General features: G+C 41.1%; 1 protein-coding gene across 1 annotated transcript in view; it reads right to left on the bottom strand.

The window, feature by feature from the left end:
* THUMPD2 (THUMP domain containing 2) overlaps nucleotides 1-13,817 on the bottom strand; it is a 50,975-nt gene that overhangs the window by 31,005 nt on the left and 6,153 nt on the right. The window lies entirely within an intron of this gene.

Raw genomic sequence — 13,817 nt, 5'->3', positions numbered from 1 at the left:
TGTTAATGCATATACTGTGAGCTCAAAGAATAAGAGAAGCTGTGTGTGTGTTTTCGCATTTCAGTTAGCCAGCAAAACATGTTTATATTCTCTCCGACCTTTTCATTTTAATGAGTCCTAAACTTCCTCTTTCTTATTTGCATGAACTGAATTGCAAAGATTTTGGAGGTCTCCAGAGTTTATCGTGTAGTCAGAATTATTTTCACTTCCCTGCAAACTCAAATTAATCATCATCTGAACCTTCAGCAGAACCTAAACAAACAAAAGTACTGCATCTTCACTGCAAATCCCTGAGATACACAGGGAAAGCACAGAGAGCATCTTTCAGAGAAAACCTTAAAATAATTAGAATGATTTTCAGAGATAAGCATAAACATCATCATTTATATCACTACATCATCTGTTCTTTCTCAAATACAGAACAGAAATATTTATTGGACATTTCTGCCTTTTCTGCATTATTATAGATAATTCTACCATTTCTATCTAGTAGTGGACCAATACCTTTGTTAGGATTCTTTTTATTTCTAATATAGTTTAAAAAAACCCTCCTTATTCTCCTTAACTACACTTGCCATAGAGTTCTCCTTGTGTCCCCTCATCAATTTTCTATGGTTCCTAGCTTCTGACTTATACTCTTTACTATCAACATCCCCTTTCTTTCATTTGTTATTGTTTTTTTTTTATAGCTGCCTACACTTCCCTAATAAATTGTTTTTTTTAACCAATAGTCTTCCTCAACTGTGGGACTGTGGCATTTTTGGCTTCTAATAAAGTGTTATTAAACAATTCCCAATTGTCATTCACGTTTTTTCCTCCTGGCTGATTTGGTTCATAATTGTTTTCAGCCTTGTAAAACTGATCTTTTTTAAGCACGAAGTATATATTTTACTGGTCTGGACTTGATCAAGTCACGATCACTTGTACCTAAGCTACCGTTAAGTTTCAGTTCTGTGATTAGTTTCTCTTTATCTATCAAGATGAGGTCAGATATAAAATTTCCCTTTGTTGGATGCAATGCTTTTTGAGTTAAGAAATCATCATCTAGAATATTTAGAAATTCCAAGAATGTTTTGAGTACTGGCATCACAAGACCTGCAGCATGTGTCTCTCAAATTGAAGTCCCCCATGATCATGCAGATTTTTTCCTACATGTTATAGTTAGATGGACAAGGAACCAGACATCCCTAGTGTGACTTGCTGATGTGTAGCAGACAATAACTAATACCCTATCTTGTGCTTTATCTGTGTGATGGAATGCACTCCTGAATTCAGCCCCTATATACTATTGTAATAATCTTTGCATAAAAATGCCTTGTAAGCACAGTTGCCAACTTTCACGCACTAAATAAGTACCCCACTTTCACAATAAGCCAAAAATCAAGCTAATCCCATTTCAAAACAAGGCCAAAACAAGCCAAACCCTAAGAACCCCAACACTGTATATGACTAGATCCCTCCAATGTGCAATCTGGGACTGTGGTGGGCCCGCTGTGTACCCCCGACTCTCTCCCCCACCCTTGCCCCTGCTTGCCAGGAGCCAATCAAAAAAAAAAAAAAAAGTAAAAAAAAGCAACAAGCTACAAGCAGCAACAAGCCAAAAACTAGCCAACAAGCAACTCACAAGCCAATTAAGCCAAAAACAAGCCCAATTTCGGTGTTTTTTTTCTTGGGTTTCGCATGTCTGCGGTAAGATATCATTTAAAAAATAATAACTTGCTGGTCAATAATATCATGGTGGAGTGTGCATTTAATACCGTTTCAATAAGAAAAAAAATCAAAAAGAGGCATACTTTTTTGTAAACCTAAAGGAAATTTAATCTTGCTTCTCTTTTGTACATTGATTTAATGTTTTGCATCTGTAGCAGTATTAATGGATAATATAAAACACTGACTTTTAAGGCAAATGAATTTCCTTACCTGATCTTAATTCTTTGTAACCAAAGTGGTTATAGTTCCATATTTTATCTGGTTCTTTGTTGCAGAAGTTATGAAAGATATGTATTTTAACGTAAATAACGCTTTACATTTTCCTTAGGTTACAGAAGAATCCTCAGTTAAATAAATAAGATAAACCTAATTTATATGACTTGTCAATTACTTCTCATTGGAAAGTGAAGAAAGTCCTGAAAGGGCAGTCTTCTGACCTCTTGAATATATATGCATATATCTTCATTTTCCAATGAGCTTTTGCCCAGATTAACTACTATATTTTGGGATAATCTGTCCAAGTTGTCAGAAAAATTCATGGATACATAAGGAAATGCAGTAGACATACATAAATGTGAAGGAATTTCAAGAGCCCATGTGGATATCTCTAACAGTATTAGCCAGGTACATGCTAATTTGTACAGGCAGTTGTGATGGGCAAAGAGTTCAGGAGGGCAGTCCAGATCAGGGAGGGGTTATGTCACTGCCTGTCCTCTAACCCTGGGCACCTCATAATGCTTTGCTGCTGTAGCTCTCAATTTGGGCCACTCACAACCAGCCTAGCTGGGTGTCTGTGTGCTAGACAGCCCTGGTTCAGCAGATCTGACTCCAGCAGCCTGTACAAACCTAGGGCTGTAGTCATTGGGCCAGAGAGGCTGGCGAAGAACTATAAGTTTGGTGCAAAGTCTGGTGAAATCATAAAACGCTACAATTTGTGTGAAGCACCAAAGATACCATCCTCCTTTCCATGTATCTGGCCCTGCCAGGAGGCAAAAGCCATAGAGCCGGAGTTCTCAAACTGGGGGTCGGGACTCGTCCGAGGGTTGTGAGGTTATACCGGGGGGGGCAGGTCTGTGAGCTGTCAGCCTCCACCCCAAGCCCTGCTTTGCCTCCAGCATTTATAATGGCGTTAAATATATTAAAAAGTGTTTTAAATTTATTGGGGGGGGGGGGTGTCACACTTAGAGGCTCGCTATGTGAAAGGGGTCACCAGTACAAAAAAGTTTGAGAACCACTGCTGTAAAGGCTCATGCATTAAGCTCCAGAGGTCCAAGGTTTGATCCCACCCAATGATGACTCGGATCTGTCAGTGTTACATATGGTCCCAGCAGAACAAAGAAGGATGATCTGAAGTTAGGGTACTACACTGGGACTTGGGAGTCAGTTCTCTGCTCCACCACTGCCTTCCTGTGTGACCTTATGAAAGTAATTTAACCTCTCTACCTATGTCTACACTGCAGCTGAGTGAGTCTGCTAGTGTGGGAAGAGGGGCTCACGCTTGTGTACTGAAACTGCAATGTGGTCATTCCACCGTGCACACAAACACAGGCTCTCAAGCCTGATCCCATAGGTGGGGGGTGGAGAATATGCAAGAAGTCCTTCATCACGGTGTGCATCCCCTGCAACAGCAGCCTCTAGAGCAGGGACTGCTTGGCACATGCTGCTTCCAGGGACTGAAACTCCTGGAAGGGAGTGCGGTCATAGCCCTGCCCCTCACTTCTGTACCAGCATGAAACATGGCTGGCAATGTCACTGTCCTTCTGGCACAGCCTTTCCCAGTGCTCCTACACAGCCAGTGCAGCAGGTCACCTGCCCCAACACAAGGCTGTGTCCATATCACACAATCTAGTCCCCTGTGGCTGCTTGCATGGCCCCAGTCCTCAGGGTCACTCTGACCACCTTAATGTTGATGCGCAGTCTCTGCGCCAGCTTCTCCAAAGCTCAGTGAGGTTGTCTGTTGTTAACAGAGTCATTCTGCCACTGGTTATTTCTGATCACCTCTGACCAGTTACTTTCAGCCATCTTTTCTTTCTGGTCATAATTCAGTGTCTTCAGACAACATGTGGCTCTTTACTCAGGTGAGTAAGGAATCAGGAGTCCTCAGAGTCAATGTGTCCCTAAATGATGCACAGGACACAGCTGGGAAAACTAATAGAGCTGTCCCAATAGGAATAATAGACTATCAGGGTTGGAAGGGACCTCAGGAGGTCATCTAATCCAACCTCCTGCTCAAAGCAGGACCAATCCCCAACTAAATCATCCCAGCCAGGGCTTTGTCAAGCCTGACCTTAAAAACTTCTAAGGAAGGAACACAGGGGAGCCTGCAGCTGCCACTTCCCAAGTCCCAAACAGGTGCATACCCAACAGGAACAAGATGCTTTCAGCAGCCAGGCTCCATAAAGAAAGGTCAAAAACACAGTTACTGGACCTCATCTTTCTTGAGGAATTTACTTTCCTGTACAGTAGTTTCCATGGCTACAGAAATGTCATCATTTTACATTGCACAGCATAGCAGTGACAGAGCTGTCAGACCCAGCTGATCAGGAAGAGGCTTTTGCTGCTTTTTTTTCCTCTCCTTCTTACCAGGGTACAGTTTTGTATTCTTCAAACATTTATGCTGCTTGTGTCTCGGGCTGATGTGACACTTGTACAGTGATCACCACTGACTTGTATGAGAAGCAGATTTTTTTTGTTTTTAAAAAAGGCAGCCGTTCCAAATTACTTAATTTTAATTGGCACTTTAGGGAGGAGGGTGTGTGTGTGTGCAACCTGATGTGATTTCAATGAGGAGGGAAAGGGAGCTAACAGATAGTTGATTTAGTGTGGGTGTTCCTACAAGCTATACATTATTGCTAGGAGGGCAGTTAAAAATAAACTACTTCTGTTTTCAAGGAGTACAGTGGGAAAGGACACACCATTTTAATGGATGCTATTGGTGTTCACAGAGCAAAGCTCTGGGTCGAAAAGACCAATGGCCCTATATTTTCCACAACTGATTAGTGACTTTCGGGGATCCTGTGATGAGGGACACTCACCTCTTGTGAGGGCTTCCTGTTGGTTGGGTGTGAAGCTGCACACTCTCTCCTGTGGACGCTCCCTGTCAATTGTCACCTTGTCAGGCAGGTCTTCAGTGGCTCAGCCCTCCAGCTAAGTCACACTGTTAAACATGAATAAATAAGCCCCTTCCGGAGTAAAAGGTCCAAGAGGGCCTGTTCCTGTGCCCTTGGTAATGTCAGTAGCCCTGCATCTGGGCTCAGTTCTCAGCCCCTTCTGGGCTAGCTTTAAGTCTTTGTCTGTCCTGGTATAAAAGTGCCCCCCGGGCTTTCTCCCAGGAGACTCTAAGTCCTTTAGCTGTTCTCTGGTGTCCCTTTTAATCCTGCCATACACTAGGGCCTCTAAAACAAGCCTTATCGCCTTCTTGGGGCATAAGCTACCCTGCCAGTGGCAGGGACCCTGGCCTGCCCACTACTCTTACCCTACAAATAGCAGCCACATGCTACTTCCTTTAATTGCTGCTGCTCTTCTCTGGGCCACTTCCCATGCAGACCCTTCCTCTGCACCCTGACCCCAGGGCTGACGTTCTTCCTCACAGAGTGCCAACGTCACCAGAATCCATCTTCTCAGTCTCCTTCCAGCTCCAGCCACCAGCAAGGAGCCCCTCCCTTGCTCCTCTGGGCCCCACCAACTACTGCCCTGTGCTCAGGCCCAGCAGCTCCTTTTTACTGAGCCTGCGGGGCTCTGATTGGTTGCTTCCTCGCAACCTCTCTAGGCAGGCCTGGAGAGGTTCCAGCTTCACTGCTCCTTTCCTAGGGCAGGGCGTGGTAGGACTGCCTCAAAGGGCCTGGTACAGCCTTTCATAGGTCCCTACATTTTAAAGAAACTTAAAAATCAGGCTACCTTAAGATGTCAAGTTGTGGATCTAAAATTACTAGCTATGTTTGAAAATGTAGGGCAAGGAACCCACTGAGTCTGGCCTAGACGCCTAACAAGTATTGCTGCTGTATTCACGAATAACTGCTTCCTGATCAAATACCTGCCTCATGTAACATAAGTCATTCTGGCTTCATGTAGGGTTTATTAGACAGTTATACTGTAGGGGCAGTTTGACCTACTGTAATTTCATGGGGGAGGAAATTGAGTAGGTATTAATGTTCCTTCTTTAATAGTAATATATTAGTTTATATGAAAAAGGTTAGGAATAATATCCCTTCTGTACATTTACATGGAAAACTAAAGGTGAGGTTTCATTAAGATGTTCCCTCCATGTCATACAGATGTCTGTTTGGGATTCTCACTGTGTACTCATAGGTGCTGAGGGTGCTGCCGCACCCCTGGCTTGAAATCGTTTCCGTCATATACAGGGTTTACAGTTTGGTTCAGTGGCTCTCAGCACCCCCACTATACAAGTTGTTCCAGCACCTGTGTGTGTGTATTTTGTTGTATTGGTCTTTAGTAGTCCTGACCGTGCACTGTGCCCAGCCTGTTGACTGAGAGAGCCTTCCTTGCCCTCTGTACTTGGTGTTTGAAATGTTTGAAAGTTGTTTTGAGGTTTCAGATGGTCCCTTCCAGTCCTATGATTCACAGCTAGTGGCAGTGAGAAGTATCCAAGGCAGCACCTAGAGTACTTCAAAAAGGACAAGAATACTTTACAAGTTAGCCATGTGGAATAGGCAGGGTCTGTATAAATGGACAGAAACTCAGGTGAAGTCCAAGGGTCAGCTGTGGAAATTCTCTTTCAGGCTTCCGGTTTACATGTGGGGTGAAATCCTGGCCAGCAGAATTCAGTGGGAATTTTGCCATTGAGTTTAAATGGGGCCAGGATTTGTCCCACTGATTTTTTTTTCCAGGTGCAACCAAAATAAAAACAGGCTCATAATGTCTCTGATAACTTTGTTCAGCTCCACGATGGGAATCTTTGAACTACCAAAACAAGCAATATAAACCAGACGTTATCCTGTCATACCAAGGCTCTGTTATGGATCATATTCCTTATTAAGGAGAATATAAATATTTAGTAGGTCAACAGGTGGCTTGTTCACAGTCTATAAGCACCTACATGGGGAGAAGATTTCTGATAGCAGACAAAGGCATAACAAGACTCAAAGGCTGGAAGTTGAAGCTAGACAAATTCAGACTGGATATAAGGTCAGTGAGGGTTAATAGCCTGTGGAACGAGTTACCTAGGGATGTGGCAGATTCTCCATCACTTGGCATCTTAAAATCAAGACTGGATATGCTTGGGTTTAATGAAAGAATTGGGTTTAATGAAAGAATTACAGGATGAAATTCTGAGGCCTGTATTTTGCAGGAGGTTAGACTAGATGATCATCATAGCATGCTCTGGCCTTAAAAATGTATGAATCTGAAATCTTTGGATTCCACATATGTAAGAAGAAAATGTTGTCTAGTGCAGTGGTTCTCAAACTGTGGTCCGCGGACCACGAGCTCCATTCAGGTGGTCCACAGATAGTTCCCTCTACGGTGCGCACCTGAGGGGCCACACACAACAGAATGAAGGGCCACCCACCTAATTAGTGGTGCAGTGCAGGCGTGGATCTACTAATTAGGTGTCCCTGGGTCCTGGAGAAGAAGCACATGTAAGGTGATGTGCTGGGCTGGGGGAGGGGCGGGGGAGAATAGGGGGTAGGTGGGAGAGGGCAGTGAGGTGAGAAGAGGGGGTGGTGGGAAATTTGGGACATGCAGGTCTGCAGTGGGCAGAGAAAAAAAAGGGACTTTCCCCAGCTCCAGGGTCGTGGCTGCCAGGGACAGACGGCTCTCCTTCCCAGCCTCAGCTCTGTGGCTGCTATGGGGGGGGAGAGGACCCCCACTCCTTCCCAGCCCCAGGTCAGTGGCTGCCACGGTGGGGGAGAGAGGGCACATCCATTGCATTAGAAAGGTAAGACTATTGATATTAAAATATGAGTTGTGTGCTTTTATTTGTAGAACATAATTATTTTTAATATAGCGCTTTTATCCTAAGCGCTTTACAATAGTTAGCTAACGGTACAAACAACATTTGGAAAGATCATTAAGTGGTCTACCGAGACCCTCAGCAATTTTCAAGTGGTCCATGAAGAAAAAAAAGAAAAAAAGTGAGAACCACTGGTCTAGTGGCTAGAGCCCATGACTAGATATCAAAGTTCTGGGTTTTATTCCCATCTGTGTCACTGACTCGCTGTCTTGCACTGGACATGGCACTGCTGCCACGTCCTTTGCTGTAAAATAGGGATGTGTCATGTCACAGGGTGTTGTGAAGTTATCTAATGTTTGTAAAGCGATTGAGCCTCAGATGAATGGCACTATAAAAGTGCCAAGTGAGTTTAATAAATCATTATTATTATTTATATCATTCTTCAGAGGTAATGGCATATTTGATCTAAAAATAGTAGCAATCAAAATACTTCCTTAATTCCAACTGTATTAGCTGAAACTTGGTTCAGCAGATTTGTGAAGGAACAAAAATGAAATTTAGCTTGAACTGGAAATTGCATGGGAGATTGCCTCTCCTTAATCCTTTGTGGGATAAAAATCCTCACTTGTGATCCATAAAAGGAGACAAAATGAATGAAGAATTTACAAACATCTATATTTCAGTGTAAGGATATGTGGCACGGTTAGGAAAACAGTTAACTGAAGACACTGATTTATACAACTCTGACTATTTCAGGAAATGAGGTTTACATATTACAGTTTAACAAGATAAAAGGTCTCCCACAAGATACATGTATGACAGACAATTTATCTGAATTTGACATAACACAGCATCAGATACACATGTAATGTGATGAAACAATGTCAGGTCATTTCTGGGTTATGAAACATACAACCTTTTTGCATAAGGCAATTCAAATATAACTCTTAGTTTTAAATCACAACATACCTCAAGCAGCATGCAGGAAAAAGTCATTTATTTTGTACATTTGAATGACACACCTTGCAACAAGTTTCCATTTTATGTATTTAGCTCAAGAGGATATAAACCATTCAAATAATATATATTAAATCAGCAATTGTATTTACTGGAATAAAGATTATCGGTTTTGGTAAAAATAAAACTATTTGAATTCACTCATTAACAAAATGCACAGTGATCATAAACCCAATTCTTCTTACAACCATTTTCATGAATAATTTCTCTGTAATACAGCAACCGTATAATTCTGGATTCATAGAGCTGAATGTACATAGTACTAGGAATCAATCTTCATGTAGTTCCCATGGCTACAAAAAGTTCCTAACTATTTCAAATCCCATGATGAAATACCATTGCTATACAAACATCATATTCATTTGATGTCCAGATTCTTAACTAAATACAGTATGATGTTAGGTGTTTTGTGGAAACTGGCTCATGCACCTCAATCACACATACCTTGAAATTTAGAAAATTAATTTTATACATTAGTTATCTAGGCCCATGTCCAGTAAAGCACTTAAGTATGTGGTTAACTTTAAAGTAATTTAAAAGTTAAGCACATGTTTAAGTGGTTTGTTGAATCAGGGACCTCATTCCTTTACTACCACTTAGTTCTAATGATATTTCTTTATAGATTAAGCTTTCAAGAAACTATTAATCTGCTCAGAAATAAAACACCTGAGCCAAAAATAGCAGCATTGTTGATGGATTTGAATGGACATGGCTGATAGTATATTTTCAAGGAAACAAGTCTAAAAATCACAAAGGATAAGAAAAGTGAAATTCTTCCAAGCATTATAACAGTATTTAAAAATGAAATTAACAAAGGGAATCAAATTTTCTCTTTACAAAACACCCAATTTGTAATTCCTGCCAGACTCTCTCCGTTAAAAGGATGTAGTACTTTTGGACTGTTTAAGCTTGTGTAGGGTGACTAAACTTCTTCCTGATGTATTATTTTACATTGAGGGCTCAATCCTGCTTGCCTTATTCCTAGCACAGTCAATGGGATTGTTGTGATAGGCATCAATGAAACTTCTTTTGACTTCAGGGAGAATTCTGTGCTTACAGTTTTGGAACTAACTGGTATATTAACAGGCATGAGGGGAGAAGGATTTGGGGCCCATTGAAAAAAATCAATGGAAAGTCTCCCATTGATTACAAGGGACTCTGGATCTGGCCCTTATTTCTTAAGGTGCCAATTTAGCAAAGCACTTAAGTATGTATTTAAAATTAAGCATATGCTTAAGTGCTTCACTGAATCAGGACCTAACTCGTTGTTCAAGGTGATTCAAATGCTTGAAAACAAATAGTGCTGATCCTGTGCCTTGCTGGGTTTCCTCAACGTCCATGAACCTCAGTGGAGTGTTTCTCCTGTTGGGTTCTGAGTATTCCCAATCAGAATCTTGCAAGATTGGCCCAATAAAGAGATAGTGTCCATAAACCAAAAATCATAAATAACCTCCACTTTAGTCAGGTGTACCATTAGAATGGCCCTAACCTTGCACACAGCCAGTGGAATTACTCATGTAAGTGAAGTTACACAATGGCATAAGTGTTCAGAGGATTGGGGCTGTAGGTGATGTCTTTGATTCTCTAGAATTCTCCAAGGTTTTAAACTGTAATCTGCTGGTAGTAATAGAAGAACTAAGGGTTTACAATTTTTCAACATTATCCTAGTCCATTTTAATATGACTGACAAAGTCACCTCATGTCTTCCAATTACTTTATTTAATGCTCCTATTAAAAAAAAGCCTGGCACGCTTCTTTGTCCTTAAATATACAAAACAGTGATCTCCACAAGAGAGTGGGTGAAAGAAAGGGTGGTGGTACTTTCACAATGACATTCATAACAAAAGAGAAACCACACTTTACAGATCTTGAGCAAACAATCTTTGGCAGAATATTTTCAATAAATTATTACAAATATGTTCTGCATTTTTCTATTTTGAATATTTCACTCTTAGTTCAGCTTTATTGATATTCATTCACTACTCTATGTTAATAGGAAAACACCACAAATATAAAAATATATGAGCTTAGCACATTTTCTGGATAACACAACTCTCTTCCATTATTTCAAAATTTGCAATTAATACCACAGAAAATATTAAACAGGTGTTGCTAACAGTAGGGGTCAGTTTAGAAGATCACAGGTTTATACAATGTGTTCAGAAAGACTGTACTTGATCTTTTTCAAAGAATTAGCATTGAAACAAGCTAAATATGCTGTACCATCATCTACTTTTGCTGTACATCCTAATTCTAAATCAGGTGATAACTGAATCTCTCCTTGTAAGGCTTATAGATTTTGCATTCAGTGGCATATGCAAAATTTATATTCAAGAGATGGTAAATAGGGGTAAAATGCAAGGCTTGATGTACTAAGAGTTTCTAAAAAAATAACAGACATACTGTACAGTATGTTTTACTTTTGGGAAAAATTTGCACTCTCTCTCCCCCATGAAGGTGTTTATTTCCCTTCCTTCCTGAATCCACAGAAGATAAACCATTTGTAAGGTTAACTTTGTACAGCACAGTATACACATAATGGTCTTAATCATTTTTCTTCTATACCCCAAGTCCTATTCAGAGTTTACTCGACCAACCCACTCCAGAAGATTTTATTCCCAATCTTAGAACACTGTTAAAAGTCTTGGAAAACTACTTACTGTTCCCCTTGCTTGCAATGAGATTGACAAAAATATACACTTACTTAATAAATCATTGTGAAAATATTTTAACACCAACAGGGTTTTCCTTCTGAAGCAGCAAGGACCACAATCTTGTGCTTTTGGAAAGGAGGTTTCCCCATTCCAGACATCCCCCTGATCTTCTCTTCAGCATACACCACTGATTACATTTAAGTTTTTTTAATACAGCATGTACAGAATATACAGCATTACATAGTTATTTCCCAATAAACTACAAGTATCCCTCACATGTGACCGCTTCGAGCAACAAATATTTATAGTTGAAACGTGGGAGACTTCCCATTATAATAATAGTTGTACCAACAAATACTATGGCTTTTCTGGTAGTGTAGTTGCATTACTTGTAAAGTAATCATGAAAGACATTGAGAGGCTAAACTTTTTTTCTGGGGGATTGGGTGGGGGGGAGACATTCTTAACCAACAAACAAACATAGGGTTGCATCTGGCAAACTGAGGTCACTCATCTGCATGTCTTATTTCTAGCTGTATATACAAAGCTAAAACAGGCAGGGAAAATAAACTCAATCCAAACTTTTGAGACCTGCATAATGATTTAAATCCACACGAATCTTTCTCCTCTTCAAACTCTTTGAAGTGGGATCCTTTAATAGGAAGGATCTGTAGGCAATGCCATTTATTCATGGTATAATTTATTGTGGAAGTGTAATACGTGCAGCGCTGTTGGCTTTTAGCCGGGGTGAAAGAATGGAACTCACATTTTGAACGATAAATGACTAAATGAGCATGCAAAGCAGAGAGAGTGGCTGGGATGTAGTAACAGTTAGGCTAACTAGCAGGATAGTCATAACTCCCACCCCTATGTACACACACAGTTAATCATTTCCTGAGAGGGGTGAGAATATATTCCGACCAGGATCCTGAGCAGAGGAGAAGTGATGGCTGCAATAGGCAGGCACAAACAGGAAAACACAATCTTGTCATTTCCCCCATTGCAATGAACAAATGGGGTAGCGATAGCTATTCAGAATGACCCTTCAGAAGCAGCTGGCTAGTTTGGCAGGCACTTTAGCAATGAATGTGTGTTGCAGCACACTATAGAGAGGAAAGGAAATATTGCCTTAGTAGTGCAACAGGAACATAGGGAACATGCAATGAGTGGCCCAAGAGAGACAGGGATTGGGGAGCCTTGTTCATGCCCAAAGAGACTTCTAAAGGTGCAGATACATTTCAGACTTAGTGCTACAGCCCCAGGAATACTTGGGCTAATTTCTCACACAAAGCAATGAGTGATATTTCTTGTCACTAGTACCTCTCATGTGCCTGCCTACTTGACTTTTACTGCCTCCTAGTCCCATGAATTAGAGAGCCTATACCATACATTCACAGTTTTACCTTGCTAAGGGCAACCCTCCCTAGAGACACAGGATTTCACTGTTGTGAATTCACCTTGGTGAACATTTGGCTTCCCACATAACCCATGAGTTCCCAATGGGTCACAACTAGGTCCAGCAGTGTCACAACTATGGATGGGTGTTGAAATGTTTGTCTCTTGTAACATGGGGTCCTGTACAGAGAACCTTCTGCAGTAATCTCATGCAGCCCACTTTTGTCTGCCCATTTCCTTCTCTCCCTACACCCTGTGCGAAGCAATGACTTGTGAAAACAGGTTTCAGTGCTTGACCCTGCTCCCATTCAAGTCAGTGGGGAAATGCCATGGATTTTAATGCCTCAGGAGTATTCTCCTACATTTTTTTTTTTGCATCCTCCCTTAGCTATGAAGCTCCAAGCACTAGACTTTGAAAACTGCTTGCTAATAAGATAACTGAAAATACAAATAAGCCTTTACAGAAGGTGGGTGGTATGGTCTAGTGGGTAAAGTCCCACCCTGGGAGTCAGGCTATGGCCATACTGCTGAAATGCTCTAGGAGTTTGCACAAGTCACTTCATAGCTGTTTCCCTTCCCACTCATTGACTAGTTAGGTTGCAAGCTCCTTGCAGCAGGGACTGTTTTTAACTGTGATTGTATAATGGAGTCCTTGAGAACAGTTGAGGCTTTCTAAGTACTACTGAAATACAAATAATAGGTTCTTACTGTGAATCCAGCAGTCTGTGGAACTACTGCACACAATCCCAGCCTGGACTAGTAAGCAACCAGTATGTGACATGCTCATTCAGAGTCATCCTGGGGCTCAGTTTCACAGTGATCACAATACTTTTGTGTTTAAAAAAAGAACAAAAGGTTCTAAGAACAAACAGGCAAACAGCTTGCAAACATAAAATATTAAAGCAAATCTTCTTTCTTTGAGGATCATATACTGGAGAATGCTAAGCATTCTCAAGTCCTATTCATTTCAGTGAGAGTCAAGGGTGTGCCGCACCTGGCCAGCCCAGACCCCAATAGAGAAAATTAGTTCTCTTCAGCTTTTAAAGACCCATGTAGCAGCTCCTCAGCTGATGTAAATTACTGCAGCTCTGCTAAAGTCACTAGAGCTATGAGAATTTACATCAGCTGAAA

Source organism: Chelonia mydas, chromosome 3 (genome assembly GCF_015237465.2).
Source record: "Chelonia mydas isolate rCheMyd1 chromosome 3, rCheMyd1.pri.v2, whole genome shotgun sequence".
Taxonomy (NCBI): domain Eukaryota; kingdom Metazoa; phylum Chordata; order Testudines; family Cheloniidae; genus Chelonia; species Chelonia mydas.
This window is presented reverse-complemented; position numbering and strand designations above follow the sequence as displayed.